The sequence below is a fragment of the Canis lupus genome, chromosome 1 (genome assembly GCF_011100685.1).
Source record: "Canis lupus familiaris isolate Mischka breed German Shepherd chromosome 1, alternate assembly UU_Cfam_GSD_1.0, whole genome shotgun sequence".
Lineage (NCBI taxonomy): Eukaryota > Metazoa > Chordata > Mammalia > Carnivora > Canidae > Canis > Canis lupus.
In genome coordinates, this window is record NC_049222.1 from 16,581,105 (window position 1) to 16,597,109 (window position 16,005).

Sequence of the window (16,005 nt, forward strand, 5' to 3'; positions counted from 1 at the left end):
TTTGACCTTAGAACAAGTTAGTAAAATAAATGTGCTCTCTTTGTGATTTCTTTGATTATACACTTTTTTTTTAAACACAATGTCATAACCTGTATGTATGTTAAATATTTCTGATGGAGCTCAATGAAGGACACTCTACTATCTGAAAAGGACTTAGGGGACAGAAGCCCAAAATTCTGACCAACTAGAACTGAAAAATGATGGCTTGCATAAGACACTCCGGGAGATGTCCCCACTCACCCCTGCCCGCCATAAATTATTGCCTTGTCATGAGAAGATTATTTGCGGCTGTGGTTTTTGATGTCACTTGCCAGTGAGAGGGATATCTTTGTGAGATACTTTTAGCCGAGGGGTTGTTTTTGTTTTGAAGTCACAAGTTTTCAGTTTTATAACATTATTCAGCAACTATATCTCCTGTTTTTGTTTTTTTGTACCCATAAGCTCCTAGAGATCTAAGATAATAAAAATGGGTTAGATAATGTAACTGGGTATAAATCTCACAGTATCTTATTCAATTGTCCCTGCCACAGTGTAAAAGAAGTTTTGTTTCCATTTTTCAAGATATGAAAACTGCCCTTCACTACATAGTTAGTGACATTGGGAAGAGCTGGGATTCAAACACAAGATTTTGGTTTTGCAATGCAGGTGATTTCCTGATGCTGAGGATCTCTGCACTGGTCCATACCACCATTGGAGCCTATTTTCATGGATTTCTCTTGGGCGAGTCTTAAAGAGAGATCTACATCTGAACTTGAATATCAACAATGAAGTCTGACACATGGTTGGTATGTTCTGGGAGGATGGGAAAGGTTCAAGCTCTTGATGGCGGATTGCCTCAGTATTTTATGAATCCCACCAAGGAAGGTTATGTCAAGGCGATTTGAAAACATACCAAAATTATATAATTTCTCCTTTGATTGATCAAACGGCCAAATCTTTGTAAAGTCATTTTGTAAACAACCTCATATAAGTGACAGTATGTATTGTAGTCATATTTTAGGTATTTAGCTGTTTTGCTGTTTATTCAGTCTTCGATTGGAGCTATTCTGGAAAACTGTCATTCCAGCTGGACTTTGCAATAAATAGTTGTAACACTTTCTAGTGGAACCATATCCATCTAGAGTTTTGTCCTAAAAGGATTTATTTGAATAGCCTCTAAAGTAGAAAGTGTTCAGGGTGCCTGGCTGGCAAAGTCGGTAGAGTATATATGGTTTTTGATCTTGGGGTTGTGAGTTCAAGCCCCATGTTGTGTGAAGAGATTACTTAAAAAATAAAATATTTTTTAAAAATGTAGGAAACATTCTTGTGGCTTCCTCTGCTTTCCTAGTTTGGAAATTTTCCAGTTTTTTTTTTTTTCTCATTGTTTTCCAGGATTCTTTGTAGAAAATGGATAAGATAGTCTTGGAGCAAAATCTGGACTTTCATTCTAAAAGACTGAAGGTTCCATAATACATAGACATACTCTTATTTAGAGAGTGAGAGGGAGAAAGAGAATCTTAAGCAGGCTCCATGCCCAGTGCAGAGCCTGACATGGGGCTAGATCTCACAATTCTGAGATCATGACCTGAGCAGAAGTCAACAGTCAGACGTTTAACTGACTGAGCCACCCAGGTACCCCTAGAGATGCTCATTTCTACATGTTTGTGTAAGCATAAGGATAAGGCCTGGTTGTTCTTAGATCAACATCAGAGATAGTCATTTCCTGCCCTGCCCAGATACAAAGAAGAAACTTGGAAATTTGTCATTATTTATTTTTTAAAGTTAGTTTTCATTGTAAAAGCCCAATGTCCAACACTTAATATTAGGATAGATCTCTAAGCTGGACATAACTTTTTTAAAAAGTAAGTTCTATGCCCAATGTGGAGCTTGAACTCAGAACCCCAAGATGAAGAGTCTCATGCTCTACCAACTGAGCCAGCCAGGCATCCCAGGACATAACTTACCTAAGGGAATCTCTGAAATTGTACTTCAATAGCATCAGAAGCATTGAAAGAAATTGCAAGAAGCAGCATAATTAATTATTCAAAGGCAAATTATTAACAATCCTAGGTTTTTAAAAACAGCCTAACACTAAAAAGAAGTCCACAAAAAAAAAAAAAAAAAAAAAAAAGAAGTCCACAAAAATCTTTCAAGACAAGTAAGCCTTCTGGGGCTCCTGGTTGGCTCAGTCGGTGAAGTGTACAACTCACGATCTCAGGGGTTGTGGGTTTGAGGCCCACATTGGGAGCAGAGATTACTTTAAAAAATAATAAACTCTTCATTACAAAAAAGAAAAAAGCCTTTCTATCCTCTATAAATTTCAGTTGTAGTTGGTAAATGTATACAATTCATTAAGTTCTCAGAAGAAACCAGAAAATAGTGAGGGATTATACTTAAAAACACCAAGTTTTAAGATTTTACTTATCTTTTTTAAGTAAGTTCTATGTCCAAGATGAAGCTTAAACTTACAACTCCAAGATCAAGAGTCATGTGCTCTACCCACTGAGCCAGCCAGCCACTCCTAAAAGCACTACATTTTAAAGAGGAATAGAATTCAGGGGCCAGCTGGCTGGCTCATTCAGAAGAACATGGGACTTTTGATCTTGGGGTCATGAGTTCAAGGCCGGGTTGGGTATAGAGATTACTTAAATATATTTTTAAAAAGAGGAATAGAATTTAGAATTAAAGTCCTTTCATAAAATAATAAAGGAAAACAAGTGTAGGATTGGGAATTTGGGGTTTAATTCTGATGATTTCTAACTCAGTATGTGGTCTTGGGCAGATTACCTCATATTTCTAGATTTCCGGGAAAACAATATTTTGTTGAATACTTACACTAGGACCTAAACTTTGTTTACTCTCTTTAAGTATCACATTTCTCATCTGCATAGTCAAGAAAATTTTGAAAAAGGAACTGGCAGTCTTTAGGCAATAATAAAAGCACTTTTCATTTTTTCTAAATTTATTTAAAATCAGTTGATCAACATATATCGTATTACTAGTTTCAGAGATAGAATTCAGTGATTCATCGTTGCTTAAAACACCCAGTACTCATTCCATCATATGCCCTCCTTAATGCCCATCACCCATTATATACATATGTATCACAAGATATGTGAGATATATATAGATATCTAGATAGATAGATATAGATAGATAGATATATATAGATATGTGATACATATATAGATATATATCTATCTATATCTCACATCTCTAAAAGCACTTTTAAAAATAGCGAAAGTCTTTATCATAATTTGCCATGGGGGATCTGCCCATGTTGTCCCTCTCTTGGTTTATGTCTTCATTATCTCATCTCATTCCCACATCACAAAACAGCTCAGTAAAATTGGGATGCTTTTCACTGATTTCTATAGTGGTGAAATTCCTTTTCATTTCAATATGCTCTCTTTACTTGAAATATGCATGTTCTTTTTTCAACAACAATGTCCATTTTATTTTTTTCAAAAAAATTTTAAGTACTCTCTATGCCCAACATGAGGCTTGAACTCATGACCCTGAGATCAAGAGTCATAAGCTCTACTAAACGTTGCCAGAATTGTTGGGTGTATTAAAAATAAAAAAAAAAATAGCAGAATGAATAAGAAAAAGACCTAACTGTCCTATCTTACTTTTTAAAATTAAAATATAAATAATAAATAAATAAATAAATAAATAAATAAATAAATAAATAAATAAAAATACATTTTTCTATTGTGTAGGTAATCCATGTCTGTTCATCATAAAAAACCCAAAAGTATGGAGAACTGAGACTTGAAAAGTAAATCTCCTGTTATCTCATTTAACCAGAGATAACTCCTTATTTTTAGTATATAACTTTCTAGACTTGTTTATACGAAGGTACAAGCATATGTGTACATATATATTTAGAATAGAATACACTGCATCTCCTCTCCTGTAATCTTTCCACACTTAGTGTTCTATCTAAACGTCTTTTCCATATATCTCTCTCATTAAGTCAGTAGCATAAATAATAGAATGTGCTATCATTAGTAACCAATCCACTAGTGATGGACATTTTGTTGGTTTTCAGTATTTTGCCGTTATACATATGCTACAAGGAATATCCTTGAACATACATATTTTAACTTTTTTGTTTTGTTTTTTAACATTCTTCTATGCATACCCCTGAAGTGGTTAATTCTAAATGGGTTTAGTTGAATCAAACGCATTATTTTATTATTTAATTTTTTTGAGGATTTCTTTATCCATTTCAGAGAGGATTGCCCATAGGAGCAGGGAGAGGGGCAGAGGGAGTGAAAGAGGGTAAGCAGCCTGCCCACTGAGTGGGGAACCCCGTGTGACATGGGGGTTCCGTCCCACGACCCTGAGATCACAACCTGAGTCACAACCAAGAGTCGGAGGCTTAACCACTGAGCTAGCCAGATATCTCGCAAATGGATTTTTTTTAAATGCCATCGGCTTTTTGTTTGTTTTTACGCTATAGTTTATTTATTTATTTAATATTTTTTTAAGTAAGCTCTACACTCAACATGGTGCTTGAACTCAGGACCCTGAGATCAAGAGTCGCTCTACCAACTGAGGCAGCCAGGCGCCCACCAGGTCAAATGCATTTTAATTTTTTGATATACTACTCTGCAAAAAGTTTGCATGGCCCGTTCACATTGCCTCTAATGGCATTGGATAATATGGTCTACAACCCCTCACCAAGCATTTGTCCCTCCTACACACTGCAGAAATGATTTTTGCCAGTGGGGTATTCTAGTTTAACTTATATTTTTGCATGTAGAGCTTTAATCTTTTTTAGGTAGTTAGACTACTTTATTTTTCCCTTTATAGGTTTAATATCGGTCCTATTCTAACAGGGTCCTACCCCAGGAGGCTTATAAAATATCTTCCCCTGTTTTCTACCAGAGTTTTCTTTTGCTTCTTTAAGACAAAGATGCAGTTTTTTCTTTCTTTGCCCCTCCTCCCATAGAAAAATAAACTGCCCTCCAGAAAGGTGATACTTATTTACATTCCCACCAGCAATGAATGAAAATAAGCGTTTTCATAGTCCCGGACCACACTGCATGTTGTCTTACATTTTAATATTTATCAATTTGAAAAGAAAAAAAAAAAGTATTTCCTTCTGATTTGACTTTACATTTCCTTTATTTTTCATGAAACCATCCTTTAACATATATTTATCGACAATTTTTATTCTTTCTGTAAAACTTGCTTAGTTATGTGCTCCCTGTATTTTTCTGTTGAGCTTTTTTCTTTTTACTGATTTGTAAGAGTTCTTTATATTTTCTTTTTTCTTTCTTTCTTTATATTTTCATATACATTTACAACAAAATCCAGAAGAAGACTATGAAAGATAAGACCCTTTTTCATTATATATGTGGCAAATATTTTGAATTGCATTTTAAACTGTGTGTGACTGCAGATAAAGCCTCAGATTGTGCTGTCTAGAGGTAAACAGGTTGGTAAGGGCCAGGGCTGGGTGTGGGGAGGAGGAAAGAAAACTTTCCAAACAGTTTATGGTAAATGCCAGGACAAAACAAACCCTCCCCAACAACAAACAACAACAAAGCATGGTTCATTCTCATGCTAACACCCACCTACTGATGGTGGCCTCAGGAGGGTGAGCCTGAGCTCCCCAAAAAGAGCCACAAGGGAAACTGTTAGGAGGAAGGAGTGGCCAGCAGGAAAGCGTAGAGATTCAGAGGTCTTGGGACCCACCCAGCTCCTAAAATGCTGTCATGGAACACTTGGGAGATTGCCAAAAACCAAATTATTTTGTCTCTGCTTTGATTTGCCCATGTGATGCACACATAAAATAAAATACATACATAAAATGCTATGCAATATACCAGAAATGTGCTTTTTCCTTTAAGCCAGAGCTCTAGAGCTGTAGATGCTTGGGCTCAAATTACACCCCTTCTACTCTCAACACTAGCCCTAGCAAATACAGGACGGTGCTTTTCACTAACCTTGGCAACCGGGTTGACACAGAAAACAAATTATTTACAGATAAACCTCGCCTATAATGCTCAAATTCTCAAAACCTGTGATTTTGCATCTCTCTGCTTCAAAGCTCTGGATTTGGAATCCTGGCCCACCCACAGCTTTGCCTGGGGATGGGGCATCGCACCACTTATCCTTGTCATTTTTTGTTGGAAAATTGGAGCCTAAGTAATAAGAGCATGATGTTTCCCATCCCACTATGCAAATTCCCACTCATATCTGCACATTATCTCATTATTGGACAGCCGGACCAGGACATAGCTCCTCTTTAAACTTGCTGTGAGCACCCATCCTGCATTAATGCCAGCTACAGTCTCCCTACTCAATCTTTGTCATTATTTGCTGCAGTTCTGCTTGTCCCGAGCCTGCTCAGAACACTTCCATTGAGCGTGCCTCGAGGATGATTAGGGTGAAATGCTCAGAAAAGGCTCTGCATGGCCATCGGCATGGCCATCAGCGAGGTGCCCTTACTCTGCCGGTTTCAGTGTGTCTCCACTTTCGGTGAGAGCCCAACCCCACAGCAGCAGCAGATGCAGGGAGGTGCAATGGTGAGGACTCTTTCCTGGTTCCTGGACCTTGGACCCCACACTAATAGTCTAACACATGCAAAACAGAAGAGGTAAACACAACTCTCTCTGCTTGCTCCTGGAAAGGCTGGGATGAATTCCTTGAAAGGGAAGGGCCTCCTCCTCTGCCTCCACACTTCTAAGGAAAACGTGGTTGAGTCAGTTATGACATTATTTGGGGAGAGCCTGTGTTTCTTCCCTGGGGTGTCCTAACTTCACCTACTATTGTTTCCGTGGCCCTGAATTGTAATCAGTCGTATCTCAAATGAGGTTAAGTCCAGGGAGGAGATAGATGAGCCCAGAGGAGCGGGAGGGGAGGAGGACAAACAGGCAGAGGGGGGGCCGGCAGGGAAGGGAGAAGGCTGCAGGATGACCTCGACAGGGCAGGAACTCCCAACACCCTGGAAATCTCTACTTGGACCTTGAGCAACTTAGAGGAGGGATATCTTCATTCCTTGATGCCATGATTATGATAGGAAACCATCATTGCCTGGTTTGAGTTATAAACCTCGTGAGGATACAGCCGTAGACTCCAGCAGCGTGTGTGTGTGTGTGTGTGTGTGTGTGTGTGTGCGCGCGCGCGCGCGCGCGCGCACGCACACACACGGAGGGAAAATACCAGATGGGCTTAAGGAAACTTGCCTGGGACTTAGCCAGGCCAGTGCCCAGTAGCTGGGGCTACTACGGGGGTAGGGGGGTGGGGGAGAGGACAGGGCCATGGGGGGGGGGGATGGGGGACTTGGGGGATTGCCGGGGGAGGGGGTGCCCCACTGCTGGGCTGAGCCACTGGAACTCCAGAGGTGGCAGGGGAGGGAGCTGATTGTGACAGTCAGTGCTGCTGGCGGTAAAACCACCCTCCTTGTCCATGTGGCAGAGAATAATCAGGAGGCTTGGTGTAGGATGCCCTGGGATCATCCCTGGTAGGCTTTCCTTGAGGTAAAAGGCAACAGCCCCACTACCCCATGGGTTACAGTTTTAACCCCTTAAAATCTGTGGTGTTTTGCATGATTTAGCCACTGAAGGCTCTTTTCTATCATTTCAGAGTCTCAATGATGCCTAATTTTATTTTATTTTTTTAGCCTGCACATCCACTCCAAACTTCCATAGCCTTTTCTAGCAGCAATATTAGGTCATGATAGCCGTGTTTACTAATGATTTCTCAAGTCGCTCTTACTCATCGGCAATGATGTAGCCATATAATCCCTTGACAAATAACACATAACCAGGGTTTCTATCATCTGCCTTATCATACTTGTCTGAGTGTTTTCCCCAGAACTTTTTAGAAATCGGACATTCAGTCTGGAATTTCTTCCACCTACCGACATACTTATTTTTAATTTTTGCCTTGGCCTTTGTTCAAGTATGTGTCATAAAGGCAGTAAGTCATGCTTGGATACATACTCTTTTCCTGAACTGGCTTTGAAACGTCGGGCATGAGGGAGTGATCCTATCTGTCATGCAAACTTTGTTTACCAGAGGGTCAGGGCTGTAGAAAAACACTTCCCCTATAACTGAAGGTGAATGCAGAAGACAACAGTGCCCACACTTCCCACGGCCTTGGTTCACTGTCATGATGATGATTGTGTTAAGGATCTCTGCAGGGGCAGGAGACTTTGGAATATGCAGAAATACTCCTGGCTTAGCGTAGGTTGCCTCCAGCTGGTTGGGACTTTCTACAGTGAACATCTATTCGGTGATTGTAGATAGAACCCACCTCCATTTTGGGGGTCTCTTTCTCCCCTGGAGCAGATCTGAAACATTTTGAAGGAGTGCCAAGTGTTGATCCCTTTCTTTTCGGTACTGGGAAGGGGATGCTTATGCTTAACTGGTGCATTCTTTTACAACAAGAGGAGGCTTTTACTGGTATATTTGAAGGGGGCGGGGTGATGATCCACAGCCAGGGAGACATAAACAGAATCTCCAATAACCACTGCGGGTATAGCCGGAGAGGTCTACCCCTGAGGCTAATTACACAAGCCCAGCTCTAGACGAATGTGCCCCGGGGACTAAAGGAACTCCCCGGTTCTTCTTTACTACTTATGCCAGACATCTGTCAGCACCCCCAGAGATAACTGGAATGGGCCCAGTTCTCTTGTCTCTGTTTCACTAATTACTGGTTCTTTAGGACCTTAGGTCTGCATAAGCCAGACCTGGGGTTGCTGTTTACCAACCAACTTTATCTGTTTAGAACAGAGACTCATCTCTTTTTAACTTGATTTATGGCCCTGTAAGTTCAACTCATATATTTCCTGCTAAAGACTTAAACTTCTTGCAGAGGGGACCTGTGCCCAAGCCCTTAGAGACCCCATCCACAGGGCTCTGACTCAAATATTTATTGAGCGGATAAAGTGAAATGTGGCTATAGTTCTGGAAACATTATGAAGTAGTAGAACAGACACAGTCTCTTCAATTATTGTATAATTGTGACCATCTATGGGTCTCCCACAAAGTGTCATAGTAGAGACAAAAGATTTCTAGTCAAAGCTACAACCTTGAAGATAGACGTAAAATCCTCTTTTTTTTAAATAAATTTTTTTAAAAGATTTTATTTATTCATGAGAGACAGACAGAGAGAGAGAGAAACAGACACAGGCAGAGGGAGAAGCAGGCTCCATGCGAGGAGCCGGACGTGGGACTCGATCCCCGGTCTCCAGGATCACACCCTGGGCCAAAGGCAGGTGCCAAACCGCTGAGCCACCTGGGCTACCCAAAATCCTCTTTTTAAGCATCTAGGGCTGTTTATCTGAGTGAGTAGCAGAGCAAGTGGGTTCCTTTGTCTCCAAGGCCCTTGGGAACTCCCCCTACAGGGAGCCACTTTGCTGACATTACTAGAGAGGTACAAAGTGACACTGGAGAGCCATGACTACACAATCTAGCGCCTGGCCAAGTAAACTGGGCAGTGCTGGAAAGTGCTGGAAAATACTGGGAAGCAGCCCCTCTGAGTCCTTAGAGCTGCTGCACGGTTGTGTGAGGCCGCCACAGAGCAAAGGCCTTGGCTGGCTGGCTTTCAGCAACATGGCAGCCGCATTGGGAACACATCAGAGCCCTGGCACCATGTTGGAGGAGCGAATGACACAGGCACCAGCCACTCACGCTGCCTGCCTCTTGCCTAGGAACTCTAGAAAGCTATCAGAATCCTCAAGTGAAGTGGGTAAAAAACCACCTGCATTTTTTTATTGCAACTCAAGGTCAATCCTTCTGAGGCGGGAAAAACACAGATAGAAATTGTTTAAAACAGCTAGTCCTCTCATCATGATTTGCCTCAACCTCCCTTCTCCTCTGAGTCTGCAGGATGACCAGGAGGTTTTGGCTAGACCCCATGACCCGCCTCAGTGCTCCATCAGTGAATCCCTGGCTGGAGTGGTGGTCTCATTGCTCGGCCCCTAGAACAATCTCTCACTCTTGCCCTTCTCTGCTAGAGTCCAGAGTGCCCAAGTGCTCTCTTGTCTCATCTTCAAATCTCCAAATCTAGATGAATCACTCCTGTGGCAGAGTGTATATTTAACCTAGGAAAAACTCCTCCTTCTAGAAAGAAGTGCATGCTCATCCCCTTCTGTATAGTCTCAGGGACTGGATGAGTTCTAGGATCTGAGAATAACGCATAGGAACAACTCATTCCTTTAAGAACTCCACCTTGGTGGAAGGGCAGGGAGAGGCAATTCTATCACAGTCTGTGAGCTGCTGTTGCCTGTTTCGTCTCATCTATAGCTGCTGAGCCTCTGGAGAAGCAAGACCATTGGACAAACAGTCTTGCCAAGTTGCAAAAGGAAGATGGGCGACCAGGTGGCTTGGTCTCCTTGCAGTCATGCAAAGAGTTGCAGCAGTTTACAGGGTAAGTTCAGAGGCAAGGGTTGAGATGTGGTGCAACCATTATCTAGTCCTGCAAACTTGGACAAGTTACTTAATCCTAATTTCCTATTTTTGGAGGAGGTGGGGTGGAGGGAGGGGGGGAGGGAGAAACTTAAGTAGACTCCACATTCAGCGCAAAGTCTGATGCTGGTCTTGATCTCACGACCCTAAGATCATGACCTGAGCTGAAACCAAGAGTTAGATGCTTAACCAACTAAGCCACCCAGGTGCCCCCGATCCTAATTTCTTTTGTGTCCAAAGCCAGAATAATAGCAGCACCCATGTCATTGGGGACCCATAGGTATTAAATGAGATCATGACATAAAGCATGTAGTCCATGGTATGCGCTCAGTAGCTCCTGGTATTATTATTGTTACAGGGAGTGCTGTTAAAAGTCGTGTCCTATAAAGAATGTGCTCGAACTTGCCCCTAACTCTTAACCCACCTACATCTTTCATCCATTTCTTCTCTATGACTCCGCTGAGGTAAAAGATATCATAAGATCTCATGCTCTGTAATTTTATACTTATTAAAATATTTTCATATTTATTATCCCAGTGCCTCAAATGACATATGCCTAATCAAAATTTATTTTTATTTTTCACAGCTATCTCAGGCTGTAGATGCCCTAGATAATACCGGTGACATCTTGTAAAGGAAAGGAATCTGCCAAGGGCTCGCGGTGGAGGCTGGGCTATATTTGTTTGCTTCGGCTGCCATCACAAAGGACCACACACTGGATAGCTTAAAATAATAGAACATTATTGCCTCATAATTCTGGAGGCTGGAAGTCCAGGATCGAGGTTGCAGGGTTGATTCCTTCTGAGGGCTGTAGGGAGAATCTGTTTGTGCCTCTGCCTTCGCTTCTGGTGATTTGCTGGCGATCTTTGGCCTTCTTGGATTCTAGAAGCATCACCCCAGTCTCTGCCTTCCTCTTCCCAAGGCAACTGTGGGTGTGTGTGTCTGTCTGTAGATCCAAGTTACCTGTTTGTATAAGGACACAAGTCATATTGGATTAGTGCCCACCCTAATGACCTTAACTCGGTCATTTGCAAAGAGCTTATTTCCAAATAAGGTCACATTCACTGCTACAGATGGTTAGGACTCCAACATTTTTTGGGAGGGATGCAATTCAACCCATAACACCAGCCTCACACCAAAGTCATTTGACCCTGTTGCTGTTCAAACACCTAATCTCTTGGCTTCTTCCGTCCTCAGAATCAACCAGGTATTTTTTGTATGTTTGCTTTTTAATAGCAAAGACTCCTGGTGCACCTGCAAAATATATGAATTAAGGAATACTAGAGGAATTGTTCTTTTTTTTTTCTCTTGTGCTTCAGAGAGTTTGGATTCTTTATTTCTGTGATGGAACTGCATCTCCCGCAACTTAGAAGCAGATCATATTGTCTCTACTGTAGTGTGGTAAACAGCCAGAAAAGACCGAGGAAAAACAAAAACAAAAACAAACTATCAAAAGATAGAGAGAAATGGATACAATAGAAGCCCACCCCAATGCCTAATTCACTCAGGCACTTTTGTGTCTCTTTTATTTTGAGGATAGAATCCAAAATAATGACCTCTATCAGGATGCGTCATTACAGCTAGCCAGCTGGGGGTGTTTTCCTTTATTTTTTTTTTAAATTTTTTATTTTGAAATAATTATAGATCCATAGGAAGCTGCAAAATCCCTGTGTTGCTCACCCACTTTCCCCCTGTGGTTGCACATTATGGAAGTATCATCTATTGCTTTTTAAAGATGGTTGTCCTGGGAAGCAATAACATACCAGGGTCATTTGCTGGAAAAGCTGAGCTGACTCACCCATCCAGACACTGCCTTGAAAGGAACCCGGAACCACAGTGCCCCAGACACCTTCCGTGGCCTTCAGACACAGGCTTGCAGCTCTGAGCTCAGCCAGTTTCCTGGTCTGGTTTACCTGGCTCTTTTCCAGGAGGGGATTTCCGCCATCCAGTGTGGGACGCTGCAACTGTATTTTGAGAGAGAGAGAAGGGGAAATTTCAAAGTGGAGACAATGTCAGCCCTTGCCATGAGGAGACCCAGGAGTTGCGATTGAGCAGCTAATGTGTATTCTTGGTTTCATTCCGCTCATTTTCGTGGATGGCCACCTGGAAAAAGATGCTCTGGGGGATTCAGAGAAGTGGGTGGAGTCACCAGATGTCAGAAGAAATGAATTAGATGTAAACCAGTAAGGGTGAGGGTGACAGCTTCTTGGAGCTCAGACAGGTGTCAGAGGCTTCTGATGGAGGAGGATTGATTCCTGCCTGGCTTTATAGCAGGAGTTGGGGGAGGGGGAAGGGGGTGGGAGATAGAAAGGGAGTGGGAGGATGGCAAAAGTCCTAATTTTAGCAAAAGCCCATTTAGTTATTCTGTTGCCATTTTGCTAATTATAAAAATAAGGATTTTCAAGAGTTAAAAAAATACAGAAAGAGGGACACCTGGGTGGCTCAGCTCAGTTTGAGCATCTGCCTTTGGCTCAGGTCATGATCCCAGGGTCCTGGGATCAAGTCCCACATCAGGGTCCCCACAGGGAGCCTGCTTCTCCCTCTGCCTATGTCTCTGCCTCTTTCTGTGTTTCTCTCATGAATAAATAAATAAAATCTTAAAAAAATTAAATGTACTGACCTTTAAAAAAAATACAGAAAGATATAAAAAGTAAACCCTACCTGTAACCCTACCACCCAATAGTTAAAAAACAAAACAAAAACAACAAACTTGATATGTTTCTTGTATGAAAAATGCATGTTATAAGAAAATTGTTAACAAATTTCAAACAAAAAACAGACTTCAACCATTTGGCTTAAGAGGGAAGTTAAGGATGTTTTCCTCCCTGGAAATACATTTGCTACATTGAAGCATCCACTTCTTGTTCTGATAGAACTTTTGGAAGCTGCACAGAATACTCCTATTGCTCTTCTTTGGAATAGCACCCTCTACCTCCTCCAATCTTTAAAGGCCCATTAACTGCCCTGAGTTACGTAGTGAGGGAGGAGAAATGGAAGATGGAGCCCTCTTCTCAAGCAGGAGCTGGGGAGTAGATGATACACCCAGTGGCATAGAGATAACAGCCGGAAGCTTCGGGAATAGAACACGGAGTCGCTGTGCCAGTTTGCTGGGGCTGCCATAGCAAAATGCCACTAGCTGGTGACATAGACAACAGACATTTACTGTCTCTCAGGTCTGGAGGCCACAAGTCCAAGACCAAGATGTGGGCAATGTTACTTCCTTCTGAGAGCTGTGGGGGAGAATTTGTTCAGACTCCCTCATGTGCTCGCTTGGCTTCTATTGGGTGGCTGGCATGTTAAGTGCTCCTGGGCTTGTACAAGCATCCCTCGAACTTCTGCTTTTATCTTCACATGGTGTTCTCTCTTTGCAAGTGTGTCTCTGTGTCCAAACTTCCCCTTTTTATAGGGACACAGGTGGATTGGATTAGAGCTCACTCGTGATCTCATTTTAAGTTGATTACCTCTGTGAGACCCTCTTTCCAAACTAGGTCATGTTTTGAGATACTGGGGGTTAGGACTTCAACATATCTTTTTTGGGGAAGACACAACTCAGCCCACAACAGTAGGCAACCATGACTGGGGAGGAGTGAGCCAGTGTGGATGCAAGAGGGAGCCCTGGGGAACCACCTGGGGATCCGTGAGTCATTGGTTATGTAGACCCACTGGGCAGAGAGCATAAGAGGGAGTTGAGGAGGAAAGCAGGACCCGAAGCTCGAAGTTCCAAGGGCCTTGATTCTCTTGGGGGTGGGGGGGGAGATGAAAGCTTTCAAGCTGGGAGGACTGTGGTCACATGTCACAGGGCAGCATTGTGGGAGATGGGCTGGAAGGCCAGAGCAGGGGGCCAGTGAGAAGGCGCTTTGCTATCATCCAGGCACAGCTGATGAGGGCAATGTTCAGATTTTTGGAGGTAGTTGCCTTCTTTCCTGGGTGTTTGTGCCCAGGTATTTGTGCCTTGGATCACACAGAACACAACCTTCCCCTGCCCACCTCTCTGGTGCCAGCTCCATACTTCCTCCCATACCAGCCAACTTCACTTTGTCTCCTCTGCCCTTACCAACCAGGGTCTAGAGAAGCCCTGGACCCACGTCACTGCTTCCTGCTTCTGGGAGTCTACACAGCCCTCTGCCTGAGAGCTTTGTCCCTGTTTGTACCCCTGGCAAGTCCTGGGGCTAAAATCAAGAGGTGGCTCAAAGGTGTCTCCTCCTCTGAGGAGCCCCCTGGCTTCCCCAGGTGGACATTCTAACCGGTAGTAGCTCTTGGGACGTTGGATTCTATTGTCTCTTGATGTGACAGTTTCCCTCTAGCTCATGGTCCTCAGCCTGGCTGCTCTTTAATGTCACCTGGAGAGTTAAATAAATAAATAAGCAAATACACCTGATGCCAGGGCCCCATCTACATAGATTCTGATCCCATTGATTTAGGTTAGGGCCCTGTGTTTTGTTTTTGGTGCTGTTTTGGTTTGTTTGGGGTTTTTATTTTTATCTTTTTTATTTTTATTTTTTTTAAAGATTTTATTTATTTATTCATGAGAGACACAGAATGAGAGAGAGAGAGAGAGAGGCAGAGACACAGGCAGAGGGAGAAGCAGTCTCCATGCAGGGAGCCCAACGTGGGACTCAATCCCGGGTCTCCGGATCACACCCTGGGCCGAAGGCGGCACTAAACCGCTGAGCCACCCAGGTTGCCCTGTTTGGGTTTTTTAAGGTTTTGTTTGTTTGTTTGTTTTGTTTTGTTTTGTTTTGTTTTGTTTTATGATAGGCACACAGTGAGAGAGAGAGGCAGAGACATAGGCAGAGGGAGAAGCAGGCTCCATGCACTGGGAGCCCGACATGGGATTCGATCCCGGGTCCCCAGGATCACGCCCTGGGCCAAAGGCAGGTGCCAAACCGCTACGCCACCCAGGGATCCCTTTTTATTTTTTTTAGAGAGACAGAGAGAGTGAGGGGGAGTGGCAGAGGGAGAGGGAAAATCATAAGGCAGACTCACCACTGAGCTTGGAGCCCATTGAGAGGCTCAATTCCAGAACCCCAAGATCATGCCCTGAGCTGAAATCAGAAGTCAGCCACTTAATCACCTGATCTACCCAGGCACCCCTGTTCTTGGGGTTTTAAAGTTTCAATTAGTTAAAAGAGTTTTAAAGGTTTTTTTTTTAAGTTTTAATTAAAGTTTTTAAAGTTTTAATTAATTAATTCGTTTAAGCGGTCTCTATACCCAATGTGGGGCTCAAACCCACCACCCTGAGATGGAGTCTCACGGCCCTCCAAGTGAGCCAGCCAGGTGCCTGGGGACCCTGTGTTTTCTAGAAGTTCCTCAAGGTCATGCTAACACACAGCCAGGACTGGGGACCCTGCTCCAGAGGTTCCCAAGCTTTAGCATGCATCAGAATCGCCTGGATGGCTTATTCACTGGGCGCACACCCAGAGTTCCTGGCTCAGTAGTTCAGAGATGAGGTCTAAGAATTTGCATATCCAACATGCTCCCAGATGGTCCTGGGAGCTACTGGTCCAGCAATCACGCTTTAAGGACCACCAGTGACCCCTTCTACTGCAGGAGGCTTCAGAATCTGCTGTGGGCGTTGGTAGAAATGCAGACTCTT